The sequence below is a fragment of the Dendrobates tinctorius genome, unplaced genomic scaffold (assembly GCF_039654945.1).
Source record: "Dendrobates tinctorius isolate UK_male_01 unplaced genomic scaffold, ASM3965494v1 ptg000092l, whole genome shotgun sequence".
NCBI classification, from domain to species: Eukaryota; Metazoa; Chordata; class Amphibia; order Anura; family Dendrobatidae; genus Dendrobates; species Dendrobates tinctorius.
The window spans coordinates 7034670-7054410 of NW_027361760.1; the positions used below are offsets into that span (position 1 = coordinate 7034670).

The following is a 19741-nucleotide window of genomic DNA, read 5'->3' on the forward strand; positions in this document are numbered from 1 at the left end:
TGTTGGTGTTCAGAAGTGCCGTCCTCACAGAGAAAAACACACTAGCTCCTGTGTTGGTGGGGTTCAGTAAAGTCAGCTGTTCCCCTGCTGTGTAGACTGCAATGTCTCCTGCTGCCTCCACATGCCCAAAACATCAGGCTTCAGCCTGCTCCATGCCTCAACCTGGGCTCCAACAACGCCAGTTAGTGTTCAGAAGTGTCGTCTTCCCAGAGAAAAAACACACTAGCTCCTGTGTTAGTGGGGTTCAGTAACGTCAGCTGTTCCCCCTGCTGTGTAGACGGCAATGTTTCCTGCTGCCTCCATATGCCAAAAACATCAGGCCTCAGCCTGCTCCATGCTTGATCCTGGGCTCCAACAACGCCAGTTGGTGTTCAGAAGTGCTGTCCTCACAGAGAAAAACACACTAGCTCCTGTTAGTGGGGTGCAGTAACGTCAGCTGTTCCCCTGCTGTGTGGATGGCAAATTCTCCTGCTGCCTACACAGTCACACTACTACTGATTTCTAACTGTGCTCCACTTATGCCTCTGGCTCAACTGTCTCCAGTATTTCCCCTGGCCTCCAGCCCCGCCAGTTGCTGCTCAGAAGTGGTGTCTGCACAATCCACACTTGTTCCTGTGTTACTGGGGCTCAGTCACGTCAGTTGATCCCCTGATGTGTGCCCGGCAATGTCTCCTGCTCTGTCCACATTCCCATTACTAGTAGTGTGAATGAGGACTGAGCAGGAGACCTTGCCAGACACACATCAGGGGATCAACAGACGTGACAGAGCCCCTGTAACCCAGGAACAAGTGTGGATTGTGCAGACGCCACTTCAGATCAGCAACTGGTGGGTTTGGAGGCCAGGGGAAATACTAGAGACAGTAGAGCCATAGGCCCAAGTGGAGCAGGGTTACAATCAGTAGTAGTGTACAACCGATATAAAACTTGCTCCAAGTAGGCCTCAGCCTGCTCCGTGATTGATCCTGGGCTACAACATCGCCAGTTGCTGCTCAGAAGTGTCTTTGGCACGGGTACTCCCTCCTGCCCAGCCTGGTTCCAGCGCGCCTGCTGTTTCCGGGTAGTGTCAACGTCACTTTGCCACCAATTCGTTGTCCTGTCGTGTTGGCGTCGGGTTAGCCGAGCCTATGGTGCCTGCAGTTTAGGTGCCTCCTATGTGGGCTGCGGGTTCTGGTAATAAAGGCTGGTTCTGTAGTGCCAATAGGACAAGCGCCCCCTGTAGGACTGTGGGTTTCGGTAACTGCGGCCGGCTCACGGCCTTGCAACTTTGACTTTTTCATGGGTACCTTGTGCTAACCATCCGGGTTCCAGCACCGTCAGCTGGTTCTCGGCAGAGCCTTTGGCCTAGGTGCCTCCTTCTTGGTAACCGTGTTCCAGCACCGTCAGCTGGTCCACGGTTGTGCCATTGGCTCTTGTTCCTTCTTCTGCCCCTCTGGGTTCCAGCACCGTCAGTTGGTTCTCGGCAGAGCCTTTGGCCTAGGTGCCTCCTTCTCGGTATCCGAGTTCCAGCAACGTCTGCTGGTCCTTGGTAGTGCTTTGTAGCACAGGTACCTCCTGCTTAGTAACCGTGTTCCAGTGCCGTCAGCTGGTCCACGGTTGTGCCATTGGCTCTTGTTCCTTCTGCTGCCCCTCCGGGTTCCAGCACTGTCAGCTGGTTCTCGGTAGTTCCATTGACTCTTGTAGCTTCTGCTACCCATCCGGGTTCCAGCACCATCAGCTGGTTCTCGGCAGAGCCTTTGGCCTAGGTGCCTCCTTCTCGGTATCCGAGTTCCAGCAACGTCTGCTGGTCCTTGGTAGTGCTTTGTAGCACAGGTACCTCCTGCTTAGTAGCCGTGTTCCAGCACCGTCAGCTGGTCCACGGTTGTGCCATTGGCTCTTGTTCGTTCTGCTGCCCCTCTGGGTTCCAGCACCGTCAGCTGGTTCTCGGTAGTTCCATTGACTCTTGTAGCTTCTGCTACCCATCCGGGTTCCAGCACCGTCAGCTGGTTCTCGGCAGAGCCTTTGGCCTAGGTGCCTCCTTCTCGGTATCTGAGTTCCAGCAACGTCTGCTGGTCCTTGGTAGTGCTTTGTAGCACAGGTACCTCCTGCTTAGTAACAGTGTTCCAGCACCATCAGCTGGTCCACGGTTGTGCCATTGGCTCTTGTTCCTTCTGCTGCCCCTCTGGGTTCCAGCACCGTCAGCTGGTTCTCGGTAGTTCCATTTGCTATTGTTCCTTCTGCTACCCATCCGGGTTCCAGTACCGTCAGCAGGTTCTCGGCTGTTCCTCAGCCTTCTTGTGCCTTCTGCTACTTTTCCAAGTTCAAGCTTGTGGAATTGTATTTTGATTCTCACTCTGGATCTCCCTGACGAAGACCCTGAAGATGATGACTGACCCTGAAGACCACACCGAAGAAGACCAAAAAGATGACCCTCAAGAAGATGACCAAGAGGACAAAGAACATGAAGACAACCACCAAGATGGAGAACAACAAGAGACAGAAGACCAAGAAGGAGAAAAACCAAAAGCAGAAGAACATTAAGCATAAGACTAAAAATAAGAGCAAATGATATTATCTAAATTATAAGCAGAAGAAGACTAAGCAGTGTATGGGGGTGAGTCCGTTCCTCCTCGTGATGCCCCTGGAAAATGCCTGCTGCTGCAGGCCAAACTGAACGCGGACAAATCCTGTTGTAAATCTTTTGTGACAGGCAGACCGGAAGGTGTAATCTTCAAACTTTTATAGATAACAACTACAGGAATGCCTGTCACAAATAAGAATATGATGAAGAAGAAGAATAGGAAGATGAAGAAGTAGAATATGAAGAAGAATAATGGTTGAATAAGAAGAATATGATGAATCTAAAAAAAAGAATAATAGGAAGAAGGTGAAGAAGAAGAAGAAGAAGAAGATGAATAAGGTGAAGAAGAAGTTGATGAAAAATATGCTGCTGAGGATGATGAAGGAGTAAGTGTGGGAGAAGTAAAAAAGAAGGTGAAGCGCATGAAAGTAGTGAAACATACATATCTCACAAAATAGAAAAGAGGTTAACATAGTCAATATCTTTGTAACTCCGAACGTCTTTAAAATAAAAAAAATTATTCCTGCTATTCCATTTGATTGGGTTAAACCTCTATGGCTTTAATGTCTCCTCCACCTCCCCCAATACATTCTACATTATTATTAGTTGTTTTTCTTCATGTAGAATTAACCTACAAGGAAAGAAAGAAAGGGGTTTTTTCAATTCCGATATTTCTGTTCCATTGACTTGAATGGGACTTCCGGGATCGGAATCAGCGATACCCGATATTTTTTTTTAGATCGGCCGATTCAATCTGATATTTTTCAATATCGGGTGGTATCGCTCGACACTAATTATAAGCTAAATACATAGCTTTCTATTTTTTCATTTTTGAATGGAAAACACATTTTGAAGCCATATGTTGGAACCAAAAATTAATAATTTGTTTAATTGTTCCTATGTGTTTTGTTTTATTTTTACAAATGAATCTGTTACATCAAACAGGCATGAAAACATTCACATTTAGTACATAGTTTATTGTGTAAAAACTAAAATGTAATGGCACACAGCAATTGCTAACAATGTAGATATATCCAAGCATCTTTATTACCGTATTTTTCCGACCATAAGACGCACTTTTTTCCCCCAAAATTTGGGGGGAAAGTGGGGGGGGGGGGTGCGTCTTATGGTCGCAATACACGGTACTAACCTGGTGGCTGGTGGCAGCGGGCTGGGCTCCGGTGCAGGGGCGGCGGCTCCGCCGGCATTTCTTCGCAACCCGGAGGCCCCCGCAGTTCCCTTGCTGGCCGCCGCCATGTTGCGGTGGCCTCCGGGAGCATGGACGCCGGGAAGATGGACGCCGTTCCGGGACGGCGCATGCGCAGCTTCAGATCTCGTCCCGAGATCTCGGGGGACGAGATCTCATTGCCAAGATTTGAATCTCGTCCCCTGAGATCTTGGGACGAGATCTGATCCCGCGCATGCGCCATCCCTGGACCGGCAGCCATCTTTCCGGCGTCCATGCTCCCAGAGGCCACCGCAACATGGCGGCGGCCAGCAAGGGAACTGCGGGGGCCTCTGGGCTGCAAAGAAATGCCGGCGGAGCCGCGGCCCCTGCACCGGAGCACAGCCCACTTCCACCACCGCAGAGCGCCGCCCGCTGCCACCACCGCAGAGCCCACCTGCCCCAGCCCCAGCACAGCTGCCCCAGCCCTGCTGCCCCTGCCCCAGCACAGCTGCCCCAGCCCCAGCACAGCTGCCACCACCGCAGAGCCCACCTGCCCCAGCACAGCTGCCCCTGCCCCAGCACAGCTGCCCCTGCCCCAGCACAGCTGCCACCACTGCAGAGCCCACCTGCCCCAGCACAGCTGCCCCTGCCTCAGCACTGCTGCCCCAGCCCCAGCATAGCTGCCCCAGCCCCAGCACAGCTGCCCCTACCCCAGCGCAGCTGCCCCAGCACAACCAACCTGCCCCAGCACAGAGCCGCCACCGCACGAGCCTGGACCACTGAATGACCCCTGTGACTACTTCTCCACCTGTGCCGGATCCCTTCCCAGGTAAGCAGAATTCGGACTGTAAGACGGACCCCCATTTGACACATTATTTTTTTTTTTCCCTATTTTCCTACTGAAAATTGGGGTGCGTCTTATGGTGTGGTGCGTCTTATAGTCCGAAAAATACGGTAAATGTGTGTACGTTTTGTTCACATGGCCAACAATATACATTACTGGAAATATACTATCATTAAAGAAGGTACAATCATGGGCACCCAGTTTGTTCACACTTTGTCAGACTGTTACAGCTCATTCACACTAGTGTCAACTTGTGAAATGCTACACAAATCCTAATGTATTGGCATTTACACCTATATTGAGCAATAATAGTGTGTGAATTTATTATTTAGCTAGCTCGCATTGGCTTAGGATGCTAATGAAAACAAGTTTCAGCATGCTGCTAGAGTAATTTTTTAAGAAGATGACAAGACAAAATAGAAGTCCCTGGCTTAAACAAGTTCAGCCATCCAACACTTACATTAGGTGAGTGCTGTTGTTATTGGACACACCAATTGCATTGTCAAAGGTGGCAAATCATGTGGGGCAGATAGTAAGCACAATGACAGCTTGCAATATCAATGAGATATATGTACCGTATTTTCCGCTTTGTAAATTTGGGGGGAAAACGGGGGTGCGTCTTACAAAGCGGACATGCCTTACCTAGGCTGTGATCGGGGGCGTCCGGCGGTTGCTGGCCGGTGCTGCGGGTGTCTCCGGTGCCGCGTTGTGTGCCCGTCGATGCCCGGGGCTCTGCCGACATTGTGCAACAGGCCAGAGCCCCGGCATTTCCTTGGTTTCCTGTGTGCCGGTAAAAAAATGGCCGCCAGCGCGTGCGCAGATGGGACCTCGGGACCCAGTTCTCGAGAGATAAGATCTGAAATTTCATCTCTCGAGAGTTGGGTCCCGAGATCCCATCTGCGCATGCGCCGTTGGCCATTTTCCCTGGGTTCCCTGTGTGCATGCAGTGGTGCCGGTAAAAAAAAATGCCGCTACGCGTGCGCAGATGGGATCTCGGGACCCAGCTCTTGAGAGATGAGATTTCAGATCTCATCTCTTGAGAACTGGGTCCCGAGATCCCATCTGCGCACGCGCCGGCGGCCATTTTTTTTACCGGCACCACAGCGCGCGCACACAGGGAACCGTGGAAATGCCGGGGCTCTGGCCTGTCGCACGATGTCGGCAGAGCCCCGGGCATCGACGGGCACACAATGCCGCACCGCTGGGCACTGGAGACACCCGCAGCACCGGCCAGCAACTGCCGGACAAGCGGATAAACCCGGCAGCAGCACAAGACCCTGCAGCAGCATCAGCAACGGCACACATCGGAGCCCCCCCTCATCCCTGAATGCGGCCTGCAGTATCACTCCACGCCTGCCTCCTCCAGCAGCGAGTCTGGGACCCCGATACACCGCAGCCACCAACCCCGGTAAGCAATAAGATGCAAGGATTATAAGAGACACCACTATTTTATTAAAAAATATTTTTTTTCACATTTTTCTCCTCAAAATTTGTGGTGCGTCTTATAATCCGGAGCGTCTTATAAAGCGAAAAATACGGTATGTATTGTATATATACATATATTTCTGATATAAAAACATATGTTGACACTATACATACATAGATGTATATATTTTATACACTCACAAGGCAACCATTACTCTGGTGGGTTGGGTGCTAGAACATCAGACGATGACAGGATAGAAGATATGCTTTGCACACAGTTCAAATATTTTTAATGTGCAGACATATATATATGTCACAGACTCAAGTGTGCAAAACTATTGAGCTTGGGAAAAGGCAATTTCTTTAATGTCAGTATGTATGTTCAATCTGATCGTCATGTGTCACAATAACATTCCAAACCACACACAATGCTTCAGGGTGGTCTTTATTTTTGCAGACACATTCTTTCTTGCTGCCAAAACATACTTTCCTACAAGTAAGCATAAGCCTAGCAAAAGACATAAATTAACCAAAATGAGGTATTAGTTATTTGGTATAGTCAACCACAAGACTTTGAGAAGGCCAGGTATCTGTTACTAACATAAAATTTAAGGCCGCAACCAACATCAAGGGTCCTCATTGTCTTGTGAGTCCATAACAAAATTATTAGCCAAATGGCAAAAAAGTTTCATATAGACACTTAGCTTTACATATGTCTTAATTTTCTAACATTAGTTGTTCATCTCAGTTTGCCATGGCACACTACCCTCTGGTTTTACTGGATAATGAACTTATCAAGTTTTAAAAATGAAGATCTGCTCATCCAGATTTATTTATAATATATGTATGCACTCAACATGATATACATGTTATGTTGTTGTATCCCTATATATAGTGTCTCTATTTAAAGAATATATATTGTGGATTTGTATTGTATTATCAGTCTTCATTATTCATATATAATATCAGGGTTCATTAGATTTTATAGCAGGAATGTGTGCCTTTTTTATTATGCACCTAATGGTATATGTATTATTATGGGTTTGCATTTCCTAGGTATATTCTCATAGCAATGGATATACGAATGAAAATCCTATATATCACCATTAATTGCATCATAGCTATTATCATGTTATTGTATAGCAATATGCAATTCGCATTAATTAAATTATTAATATATCTACGCATTATATGCTTTACAACAAGAATGTTATTATGTGACAGCTATGTTATTATGAGATTATATTATTCCAGTGTATCTGGCCGGATAGTAATTCCCTTCAATACTGACCTCTATAATACTTATTGAACTTTGTGCGCAGACGCGCTCTATGTGTGCGCTGTGCCCGCCCTGTGGTGTTGGGGGCGCGCGCGCGTTGCCACGGTGATGGACAGCGATGACGTCAGTCCTCCTTTCCACTGCTGTGGCGCGCGCCCGCTCCCCCTCACTACGGGGGGGCACAACACAAAGGATGCGTGCCGACTCGCCATGCACCTCCCTCTTATCCACACTTCCTAGTGTGCCGTGTCTATGCCGCTGGCTTGGGGGTGTGTGCGCGTTGCCGGGGTGACGGACTGTGATGACGCAAGTCCTCCTTCCTGTCAGCTCCGGCGTGCGCCTACTCTTCCTGGCTATGGGCGGGCACTCACACGAAAGGAGCACTGATTCGTTGAGGATTCCCATCACTCACTATATACTCATGCCTTTTTTAAATTGTCCATGCCTCCCGACGAAGCCATAGGCGAAACGCGCGTCGAGGCTCCTGCTGTCCCACACGTGTCTTCCTTGTCAGACCCCGCTGCATCATGACCGAAGGTAATTACTTTGCTAAAATGTCCACCGTCTCTTTATGACGGTTCAGTGGCTCAGTGGTCACTACAGTTTACTGTTGAAACTTTCACTCTGGCCATTGTATACTACTTGAGACCAATATGGAACCTTCTTTTTTGTGAGCAGCTGTAGAATTAAAGGCACTGTAACATTACCATCTCCCTCTTAAATGTACGTATGTTCTACTTGGAGTATATACAGTATAATGATTCGCAATTGATTTTTATGTCCAGTTATCACTTGTATGCTCCAAGAGATTACTATTATAACATTTTCTAGCGCTAACTGAACATATATATACTATCCTTGAATAACCTTATAGACTCCTCTTTTTTGACATAATACGACATGTAATATTCAACCCCCCCCCCCTTTTTTTACTACCTCATGCTTTCTTTGTGGTGCTATGCATGCTGTCACTATAATTATTGTGATTTTAATAAAATTTCTATTTAATATTTTCAATATCTTTGTCTTGAGCCTCTATTATATCAAGGAATCTAATTGGAATATAAATACAATACTGGTAATATTGCAATGAATGATATAGACATTCAAGTGACCGGTTATTATTAAAATAACTTTTTTTATTCATTTTAAGGAATCCATTTGTCCTTGATTTTGCTTAGGAGCTCCTTAGAAGCTCTAATTGGGTTTTATGGTTATTGATCTAGAGGCCTTTTTCCACTTGACCATGTGGAATCCTGCTTTGGTTGTATAATCAGCAAAAAATTCCTGATTTGAAGGCCAGACTGAGCAACTTGGGTAGCACGCCGACCTTCCTCTGGTAATGTCACATTTACCACTCTCTCCTCATCCAAATCATCCAAGGATGGTTCTTGTTTTCTTGAAAAATTATGCAAAATCACTGCTGCCTTTATGACTGCCTCCTGGACATTGTCTGGATGCATCTGGATTTATGTTTCAAAGATACGCCATTTACTAGTAAAGATCCCAAAAGCACACTCAACCAATCGACGTGCTCTCATGAGTCGCATGTTAAAAATGCACCTACGGGTGTCCAAACGTCGACTTGGAAATGGGCGAAGAACATGCCTGTACAGTGCAAAACCCTCATCAGCAACCATAATAAATGGTGCAGGTGGGGATGAGGCTCCAGGAAGCACACATGGTTGGGGAATATTAAAATTTTGCTCAGCTAGTCGCCTAGCTAATCTGGAATATCGAAAGATGCGAGCATCAGAGGCACTCCCATATGCCCCAATGTCAGCAGTTACAAAGCAGTAGTTGCTGTCTGCTACTGCCAGCAGCACAACGGAAAAATATTTTTTGTAATTAAAGTAACGAGACCCTGATTTTGGGGGCTTCTTCACACGAATGTGTTTACCATCAAGGGCACCTATGCAATTAGGGAATTCTGTGGCTTCCATGAACCCCTGGGCAATCGTCACCCAGTCTTGTGTGGTTGGCTGAAGCACGAATTGGCTCTTCAGCTTGTCCCATATGAGATCACAGGTTGAGCGCACAATCCCGGATATGGTTGATGTTCCAAGGAGGAACTTAAAATATAGGGAAGAAAAAGAATTGCCAGTAGCCAGGAATCTGTTCACAAAACAATAGTTTAGGTGTCTAACAATACTAAAAAGGTAAAGAATATGATGGAAAGGAAAACAATACTAACATAGTGAAGCTCAGACAGCACATATAATTATAACAGATATGTTGAATAAAATCTAAATAACAAACATGAAGGAAGCACATAGGTGTAAGTTACAATAGCCAGGTTTGAAATTTGTCATGTTACTAGTTTGGTTGAGGGTAATCAGATTAGGTTAATAGTAATACGTCATAGACAAATTGTTTTTTGGCTTGTAGTTGTAGGAGAATGTTAAGCAATACATGTATGGCTGTTTAAATAATGTTTAGTGCTTAACCTAGGGAAATCAAACATTACACAATATAATGTGAAAGCCTGAGTTAAATGTGTGATTTACAAAAGTTACCTCAAGGTTACTAGCAAACGCTCCTCCGGAGAAATGCTTAGTCGCATGCAGGTGTCTTGTCTGAGAAGGTAAGGACGCAAAACCTCCAGAATTGTGTCAAATCCAGAAATGGATAGGTGACAAAAAGCCACAAACTTCAATGGGTATTGGTGAAGTTCAACATACAACTTGGTAAAATGACCATGTGCCCCACGGAGTAATAGTATAGGGTGAACCCATAGTCTTTTTTTTCCCCGTGGTTCCTGACCAAGCCTAAGTTGGCGAACCCCAAAGCGACGTGACACAAGCCATGCCAACCACAACAACGCCTCATTTGAAATAGACATATTTGTGAGGCCTAAGGAATAATAACACACAACCCTAAGCTAATATGTAATTGTATTAACCCTTTTGTCAATTTTTGAAACACTCATCACTAATGGCTCACGCATTTCCCATTTTAAAGCATTAAATTGACACTTTAATCCTTCATTTGGACATAGAAACCTTAGTTTTGGATACGTATTCACACGGACAGCACACGGATGGAAAACACGTACACACGGATCGCAAGCAGATGACACACGGATGATATATGTGTCCACACGGACACGGATTGCTCCAGGACCGTGTTTACCAGTACCGGAAATATCTGGACATGTGAAACCGCCCTTACACGGTGGTAAAGAGGAAGGTGCAGGTGACTTTGAAGAGGAGGTGATGGATGACCCAGTTCTGGACCCGGATTGGCATCCATTGGGGGAGGAGGGTGGCGATGGCAATAGTTCAGATAAGGAGAAGGATCCGCAGCAGGCATTGACATCGCAGCAGCGGTTATCTAGCAGGCCCGTAGCTGTCCTAAAACGTGGAACAAAAACTAAAAGAGTTGCAGGACAGCTTGAACAGTTTGTCAACTTAGCACAGCGTGCAAGGCCAGAAAATGTTTACCATAGTAGGAAGAGTGCAGTGTGGCACTTCTTTGTCCAAAATCCTACTGATAAAGCAAAGATTTCCTGTAAGAATTGTGGAAGGACCTTTAGCCGAAGTGAACAAGTCAGAAATTTGAATACCAGTTGCACGCTTAGACATTTAATCAACATGCACTTGCAAGCGTGGACGGACTACAATACCTCAGGTAGCACATGTGCACCTGCTCCGACTGAAGGTAGCCAACAACGCTCCATCACTACCCCCACTGTAAGACCACCGCCACCATTAAGCACACCACCAGCACTAAATGTGGAGGTGTCGTCGCAAGGCCAAAGCACTCCCACAATGGTTTTGCAACACAAAGCTGAATATAGGCCATCACCACCAATACCATCACCAACCCCCTCTCACTCCATCCGGTCCACCACTACTTCCCCCATATGCAGCTCTCCAGTCCAGCTCACCCTACCAGACACTCTGAGAAGGACAAGAAAGTACTCAGCCTCTCATCCACGTACACTGTGTTTGTATGCCTACATTGCCAAACTAATCTCATTAGAGATGATGCCCTACCGTTTGGTTGAAAGCGAAGCTTTCCACGACCTCATGGCCTACGCTATCCCATGCTATGAACTCCCTAGTCGGCACTTCTTTTCTCAAAAAGCCATCCCTGCCCTCCACCGGCATGTGAAAGACCGCATTGTCCATGCACTAAAACAGTGAGTGGAAAGGTGCACCTCACAATGGATGCATGGACCAGTAGGCATGGCCAGGGCCGTTACGTGTCCATCACTGCGCACTGGGTTAATGTGGTGGATGCAGGCTCCACTGGGGACAGCGGCGGTGGAACAGTGCTGCCTAGCCCACGGTATAGGAAACAGTTGGCTGTAGGCTTTCGCTCCTCCTCCTCGTCTATCAGCGAAAGCTCGTCCACAGAGCGCAGTCGCATGAGCACTTCATCCGCAGCTGTCAGTGTTGAATACGAAGTGTCCCACTATCGAACAGCTAGTGGTAAGCATCAGCAGGCTGTGTTAAGGATGATGTCTTTGGGCGACAACAGACACACCGCGGAGGTACTGGCCGACTACTTGCAGCAACAAACAGAGTCATGGCTGGGCAGTCTACATCTTGAGGCAGGCAAGGTAGTCAGTGATAACGGACGTAATTTTGTGGCAGCCATAGCCCGTGCAAAACTCACACACATACCTTGCCTGGCTCACACTTTGAACCTGGTGGTGCAGTGCTTCCTTAATAATTATCCAGAGTTAACGTCCCTGCTCCATTAGGTGCGAAGACTGTGCTCGCACATCCGTCGCTCGACCATACACTCCAGTCGTATGCAGAAGCTGCAGCGATTGCTCCACCTCCCCAAGTACCGCCTAATCATAGACATTGCAACAAGGTGGAACTCCACCCTGCACATGGTTGAGAGGCTGTGCGAACAGAGGCAGGCTGTAATGCATTTGTGGGAGGATACACAGGAAGGCAGTTTGAGGGAAGCAATGGAATTGTCAGGTGTGCAGTGGTGAAAGCTGAAAGACCTCTGTAAAGTCCTTCAGTGTTTTGAGGAATGCACATGGCTGGTAAGCACAGACAACACCATCATAAGCATGAGCATCCCACTTATGCGTCTGCTCATGCAAAGTTTGACGCACATTAAGGATCAGGCATTTGCAGAGGAGGAGGAGGGAAGCCTTGATGACAGTCAGCCATTGTCTGGTCAGGGAACTATCCTGGATGAGGTGGAGGAAGAAGAGGAAGAGGAGGAGGATGAGGGGGATGATTATTTTGGGCAGGAGGATGTTTCTCAGGGGGCAAGAGAAAATGTTGGCGTTCCAAGGTCAGGGACAGTATTTGTGCGTGACTGTAGGGATGTGGATTTGCCAGAAACTGCTCCTCGACCCACCACGGGCAGTGCATGATTGACACCTGGAACATTGGCCCAGATGTGTGATTATGCCTTGCGGATCCTAAAAAGGGACCCCGCATTGCCAAAATGATGAGGGATGATGACGACTGGCTGGCCAGCATCCTCGATCCATGTTACAAAGGCAAATTCCAAAACATCAAGCCACAGGAGAACCTAGAGATAATATTGGCAAACAAACAAGCAACTCTGGTAAACCGTTTGTTTGAGGCTTTCCCAGCACACAGCAGTGGTGCTGGTTCTCCCATGAGCCATAGTGGGCACAACGGAAGAGGTGTTCGTGGTGCTCGTGGTGCACACAGCAGAAGTGGCGTTGGAGACAGGGGTTTAATGACCATGTTGTGGAATGATTTCTCAAGTACTGCTCACACGACTGCTAATACTGCATCGATTAAAAGTGACAGGAGGCAGCAGTTGTCAACTATGGTTACAAAGTACTTTTCCTCCCATATCGATGTTCTCCCTCACAGGTCATTCCCCTTTGACTATTGGGCCTCTAAACTTGACACATGGCCTGAATTGGCACAATATGTCTTACAGGAGCTTGCTTGCACTGCTGCTAGTGTGTTATCTGAAAGAGTCTTCAGTGCTGCTGGATCAATCCTGACAGAAAAAAGGACCCGAAATGTTGATGATCTAACCTTCATTAAAATGAACCATGCATGGGTTTCAAAGGATTTTTTCCCACCTTCCCTTGATGACACATAGGTTACCAGAAAAGTGCCTCGGTTTTTTCCTCCTCTTCCTCGGACTTGCCCAATTACGCCCTTTTCAGCAGCTGAATGTCCAGCCAACACATCTACATATGCCAATTTTTAAACCTCCCTAACTCGGCTGTCCACCCCTCCCCCAGTGGCTGGGGTCAAGACTTGGCGCACCCGGGCAAGAGCCGTTGCTCTGAACAGGTGGATGGGCCGACTGATCGCCGACGGCAATGGCATAGGGACCCTCATAGTACAATACCGTATCTCAGACGGTGGGAGGGCCCACTCGCCGTCAGACACACCAACGTACTATGAGGGGCCCTGTGCCAGTACCATCGACCACGATTGTGCCCCCCCTGCTTGGTCATGGCCACAGCACTTGCAAGTTGCAATACTTACTTTTCCCTGCTCCACCGCTATGTAGTCTGGGCAGTTAAATCCTTCACAGGGACGGCCACTCAAAATTTGGTGTATGGATCAATGATGGTTAAGATGTAGCTATGGCCTGTCCTGCTGGCCTTTACCTTCAGATGATCAATAGCTACCATTTGAAATGGACGTCAACTTACAAGCGGATGCAGTGGTGGTTTATGACCACCTTTCACAGTTGTGATAATCACAGATGTGTGACATTCCTGCCACCATTTTTCAATGTCTCCTCTCATGCCAATCCAATAGAATCGCCTACGGCCTATGGCTTCTGTACTTTGCACTCCAAAATGACAAGACACATCATGATAGGCAGTGAGGACCATGGGTACATCTCTCCCTGTGATCACAATTTGATGGAGACGAGTAACGGTGATGTGATCCACGCTACTGTGATAAAGCAATCCTTTCTTCACAAAGAACCTTTTTCGCTTTCTCCACAGACACAGTAATTGAGGGTCTGCATTGCCTCTGCAACATATACCAGGAGGTTTTCCCGCGATGAGTAATTCCAAAATTTCTGCTAATACTCGACTTTGCGTCTATACTTGTATCCATGTAGTTTCCAGTAGCGGAGATTCTTGACTGGCTTACTGAGATTGAAATATATACGAACATTTAAAAGTACCACAACACTGTATACTGATGTATGCTATGAATACCTTTCCCTTTTTCTACTTTTTTAATTCTGGTGTAATACATAGTGAGCCTGTGAGTGTCTGTGTCTGACTCCGGAAGTATAGACGGAAATTTAACCCTAGACTGGACACACCTGGTATGTGCTGATACAGTACCTTGTTTCAAAAATTTGTATTAAGGTATCATCTATATGATAACTAACTGTGGGCGGGGACCCTCTTCTTGCCGCAGACAAACACGACATTGAGACAGAGTTTGCATTGAACAGGTCCGTTTTTAGTGCCAATCCTTCTGTCGACAACAGCAATTCACCACAGCCGTTTCACATTTCTCTGTACACAGGCCACGGTACCTTCACTTCCTTTGTAACTATAATCGTGGCGTCCTCTGTGGCTCTTCCACTGTGGCTGGCCTAGGCCCAACCACCACAGCGCTGCACCAGTCTGACCACACCGTCTGTATGATAGCCCCAGGCCGTCTTCGTCTGCGACTAACGTCCTCCGTGACCACCTCAACTGTCAGTCCTCTCTGGAGCCTTTCCACTGTCTCTATTTCCTCAGCAGAACTCCCTCTTTACTGTGCTCCCTTCGCTGACTGACTCTTCCAGAACCTTCCCTCAGCCTTTTATACTTCCAGTTCTGGTAACTTCGCCCACCATCACCTAACAGTTTCTCTGACCAATGGCAGTTATTCAGTCCCTCTCCTACACTCTCCACTGCCCTCCAATGGGCAAGCTAAAACACTGCACCCTTTCTCTTTATCTTAGCGGTTTCACACCTACACTGCGCTACACCTCTGCTTCTCACTACAGGCTGGTTTGTCTGTCAGTCCACCTTCCCTACATCATCCATAGTGAGTGAGCGTGTGTGGGTTACGCTTTCTATATATATGGTGAATCGGAGAAACAAATTTTTACACTATACTCGATATAGCTTATATCTTGTTAAACAGTACCTTTGTTCGACATTTAGCATTACGGTCAAATCCATTCTGTGTAAGCGTCTGAGAGTGACTACGGGACTATTTATATGGAGATTTCAATTGTACCCTAAAAAATATATACTTGCTATCTTGTTATCCAGGAACTTGTTTACAACTTTTTTTATTATGGTCAAAACCAAACTGAGTGAGCGTCTGAGGGTGACTACGGAAATATATACCGATATTTTCAATTTGGCCAACACTGTATACAGCAGAACACTTCTGATACAGTAACCTTTTTAGCTATTTAGATTCTGGTGTAATCCATAATGAGCCTGTAAACATCTGTCTGTTACTCCGGCAATATATTTAGAACTTTAAGATTACCCCAACACTGTATACAGCTGTATGCTTGTGTTACATAACCCATTTACAGTTTTTCATATTCTTGTGTAATCCATACTGGGCCTGAGAGCGTTTGTGTCTGCCTCCTGAAATGTATACAAAGAATCAGAATGTTTACACTATACTATATATACCTTTTATCTGGTGATACTGTACCCTTTTTCAACTTGTTAATTTATTGGGTAATCCATATTGAGCCTGTGAGCGTCTGTGTATGCCTCATGAAATATATATGGAGATTTACTGTTATCCATAGACTGTATAGAGCTGTGTGCTTTGGATACAGTACCATATATTTGGGTCCATTTTCAAAAACATGAGGAAGTATGGTGGAAGAGGATGCGGATGTGGGCGTGGAGGGCCACCTGGTACTGATAGTGGAGGTGTTGTATCTGCTGTAGAGCCAAAACCACAATAGCAGCTAAAGCAGGAGGTGTTGAGCCAGCGTCATGGTGTAGCTTTGGAAGGCCTGTAAGGCTCCCTTTTCTGGGAGTAGGTAGACTGCTTTTAAAGCCGGAGTATCAGGAACTGTTTGTGGCTTACATTGCTGAAACAGCCTCCAGCTCTATCGCCTCCTCTTCTGAAGTTGTAAAAATTGCAGGCACTGAGTCGTAACTGCAGGCTTCTGGTAAGGCGCAACCCCTTTCCTTATGTCCTTCACCCACACCAAAAGTGAAGGATGGGGAAGCACACACCTCAGATTACTCCATGGAGCTCTTTTCACATACCATGCCTGGGTTAATTAAAATAGGGCCCATCATGTACTGGAGCAATGTAAATGGGGCAGATCAGACACCGGAGCAGCATCAAAGGGGCACATTATACAATGGAGCATAACAAATGTGGCCCATTATATATGGAGCATTATTAGAGGCCATCATACACTGGAGCATCATCCATGAGGCCCATCATGTACTGGAGCAATGTAAATGGGGCAGATCACACACTGGAGCAGCATCTAAGGGGCACATTATACACTGGAGCATAACAAATGTGGCCCATTATATATGGAGCATTATGTGGAGCTCATCAGATATTGTATGGAACATTATATGTGACTAATTATTTGGTATGTAGAAATAATATGGGGCTCATTATTCACAATGTGGTGGCCATAACACTGTATGGAGTAATATACTGTCCTGTTTTTGAGCTATTGTACAATTTAAAATAGATCAGTCATGTCATGTAAGCAGTGAAGTATGTGTCATTGTACTATACCTATATTTCTGTGGCGTATCGGAGCATCATGAGTTGTGGTATGTGTAGGGTCGGTGGGCCGGGCTGGAGGGTGGTCCCTCTGTATACCGCGCAGTGACGTACAGACACAAGCTGGAGGCAGATTTCGGGTGCAACAGGTCCAAGTTTATTCTCTCTCGCCGTCCGCCAGACGGCCTGACAGTACACCGCACTTCCTTCACAGCTCTCCGGTTACAGTACACAAGGGGACACCGTGCTTTCTCCAAGGACGTATATATACGTACCGTCCCCTTCTTCACTCTGTGACGCTTCTGACAGCTCCGTCACTGTGGCTGCCGTAGGCCTGTACACCAACAGTAATGTTACTGGTCACACGTCATTCCAAACACGGTGTCCTACACCCGGAGTCTCGTCTATACTGCGGTACTTCGTGTCAGGACCACCCCCCTGACTTTCTCTCTCCTCAGTTCCCCTGGTTGGGTTTTTCTCACAGTGCCACAACTGCCACAGTCTCCTCGTCACTTGAGCTCCCCCTGGGGACTGGAACTTTCTGGAACCCTCCTGTCAATTTATAGCTTTCCCGGTTCCCTATAACTCCGCCCCCCATGACCAACGGTTTCTTAGCCCTAAGCTGATGTCAAGTCCTATGCTCACACTCCTCCCTGCCCTCTAATGTCAGTTCAAGGTACTGCACGTCACCTACACTTTCCTAGCTGTTTTCCCTTTTGAAATCTAACCAGTCAGTCCGTCCGTCAGGTCACCTTCCCTACACTCCGCCTTCCTTTGTCTATTGTCGTCCTCGACAATTGTTGACCCTGCCTTAGTCTTTGACGCTTCTACTACCATCTGTTGTGGGACCAGTTGTTGGGCCAAACCCACTATCCGCGGGGGCCAAACCACACTGGGAGCACCATGCTCCGAGCGGCCTACTGCCACTCGCCAGCGTGCACACCACATGACAACGTCTTTCAAAACTGGGCTAGGTACACCTGGTTTCTTTCCCTCCAGCGTGTACCTTCCCCTACTCTCCCCTTCTGTCACCTTCCACCATCCGGTACGCCATGATCGAGGCCTTACACCTACCAGATCATTACCAGCACCCGACTTCTTCTTTCTGGGGTGTCTGTGGTGTCAGGGACCTGACCTGGGACCCCTGTCCAGTTCAAATCTTCCATCTCTTTGTCTGTTTCTTGGTTACCAGTCATGGTTGGCGTCTCGGTCTCCCAGACCCTCTCAACTCGTAGACCCCTTTGGTCTCACACTCCCTTCGGTCATACAGACCTTCCCGTACCCGGATCTGTTACATTTTACTTTTGCATATTATATAACAAAACATCTCTATAATAGCACAAGTACCCCTTTTTTCTTATTTTTTTTTTTCCGTTTACCAACATGCAACTAAAACCACAAAAACATAACAAGTTTCCTTCCCCCTTCCTTAGACATTGACACTTCCTTTTCTTTTTTGTCTTTATAGCATCCCCGTGATGTCAGGCAGACAAAAAAAAAAACTTCAGCTTTCATCATAAACCTTTTCGTTAACTTGGACGCAAACTGTTCTTGTGATCTGCACAACGGTGCAACGAAGTCTCAAAAGTTCAAGCCACTTCCTGGTGGCCGGCAGCAAGGGGCCCCACAGCCGTGGAGCTCCCGGGATGCAGGGAGTGTCCTATGAGTCTTGGCTACGGGGGCTCGCGGTCTTCTGTTTCGGAGAGCACGGCTACCGCATAATAACTGCGGGGGCAATATTCCTTATAATAGGACACCAAGTCCCCTTCTTGCAAAGCCCGGCTGTGGCGAATGGAGGTGACATTTAAATAAACTTTCTGGCCAGTAGCAAAATCACGTATGAACCCATACTCCTTGGGTATATTCGTGTACACGAGCCATCCCAAAGATTGTGTCGCCGCCATGCCAGCCTCCCCCTTGGCATGGAGTAGGTTCCATACCTCCTGCTCCCTGGCTTTCTTCTTTTTCACCACTTCTGCGACCCAAACGGAGGGTCCGGTGTGAGCCCGGGAGTCCGGTGGGCGGGACTTAGCCAGGGGTGAAAGCAGGGCAGAGGCGGCGGATGATGTCAGCGGCCCAGCAGCCGCTGGGGCCGGGTGGCGGATAGGGGCAGACAGGTTTTCCGGAGGGTGGGCCACAGGGCCTGACAAATAGGCCGCAGCCAGTTCCAACATTGGCATAGCCGCGGCTGCAGGGTGGACTGCATCCAGAACTTTAGCCGGAGCCGTCATAACCGGAGTAACAGCTGGTTTCGGGTAGGATGTCACCACTTGCAGGGGGTGCGCAACAGCGTCTTCTGGAAACAGGCTCCTCACCGGCGACACCGGGCGGGGTGGCTCAGGGCTGGGAGTGGAGGCCCCACTCAGCTCCACATAGACAGTGGGGTCTTCCTTGGCCAGCATTTCGGGATCACAGGAGGCTGCGTGCTGCGGCTGAGTGGTGGGGGCCGCTTGCGGAGCCGCTGGCAGAGTCGGTGGAACTCTCACCTTCCCCGGTGTCGCGGTCTCTGTCACATCTTTCCGCGGCTGCTCCCGCAGTCTCCGCTCTTCACTCCACCATCCGGTGGGGCTGGTCTCCAGGCACAGAGGTTCCGCAGAGAAGCTCTCTGAATGGCGCTCCGCTCCTCCACCCGAGATTGGACTGGCTGTTCGTAACTCCGAGGTATGGATCTTCTGGCGAAGCTCGTCCAAACAGCCGCAGACAATCTTTTCCTCTGTGCCACTCCCTCTGCTGGGTGGGGCAATGGCAGGCCTTTCCACCCACTTGTCAGGGTCCAGTATGTGGGAGCGTCGGTCTCCTGGTACATATC

General features: G+C 47.8%; 1 pseudogene; it reads right to left on the reverse strand.

The window, feature by feature from the left end:
* LOC141098496 (uncharacterized) overlaps nucleotides 1–10135 on the reverse strand; it is a 48391-nt pseudogene extending 38256 nt beyond the window's left edge.
* Between the last annotated feature and the right edge of the window lie 9606 nt (nucleotides 10136–19741).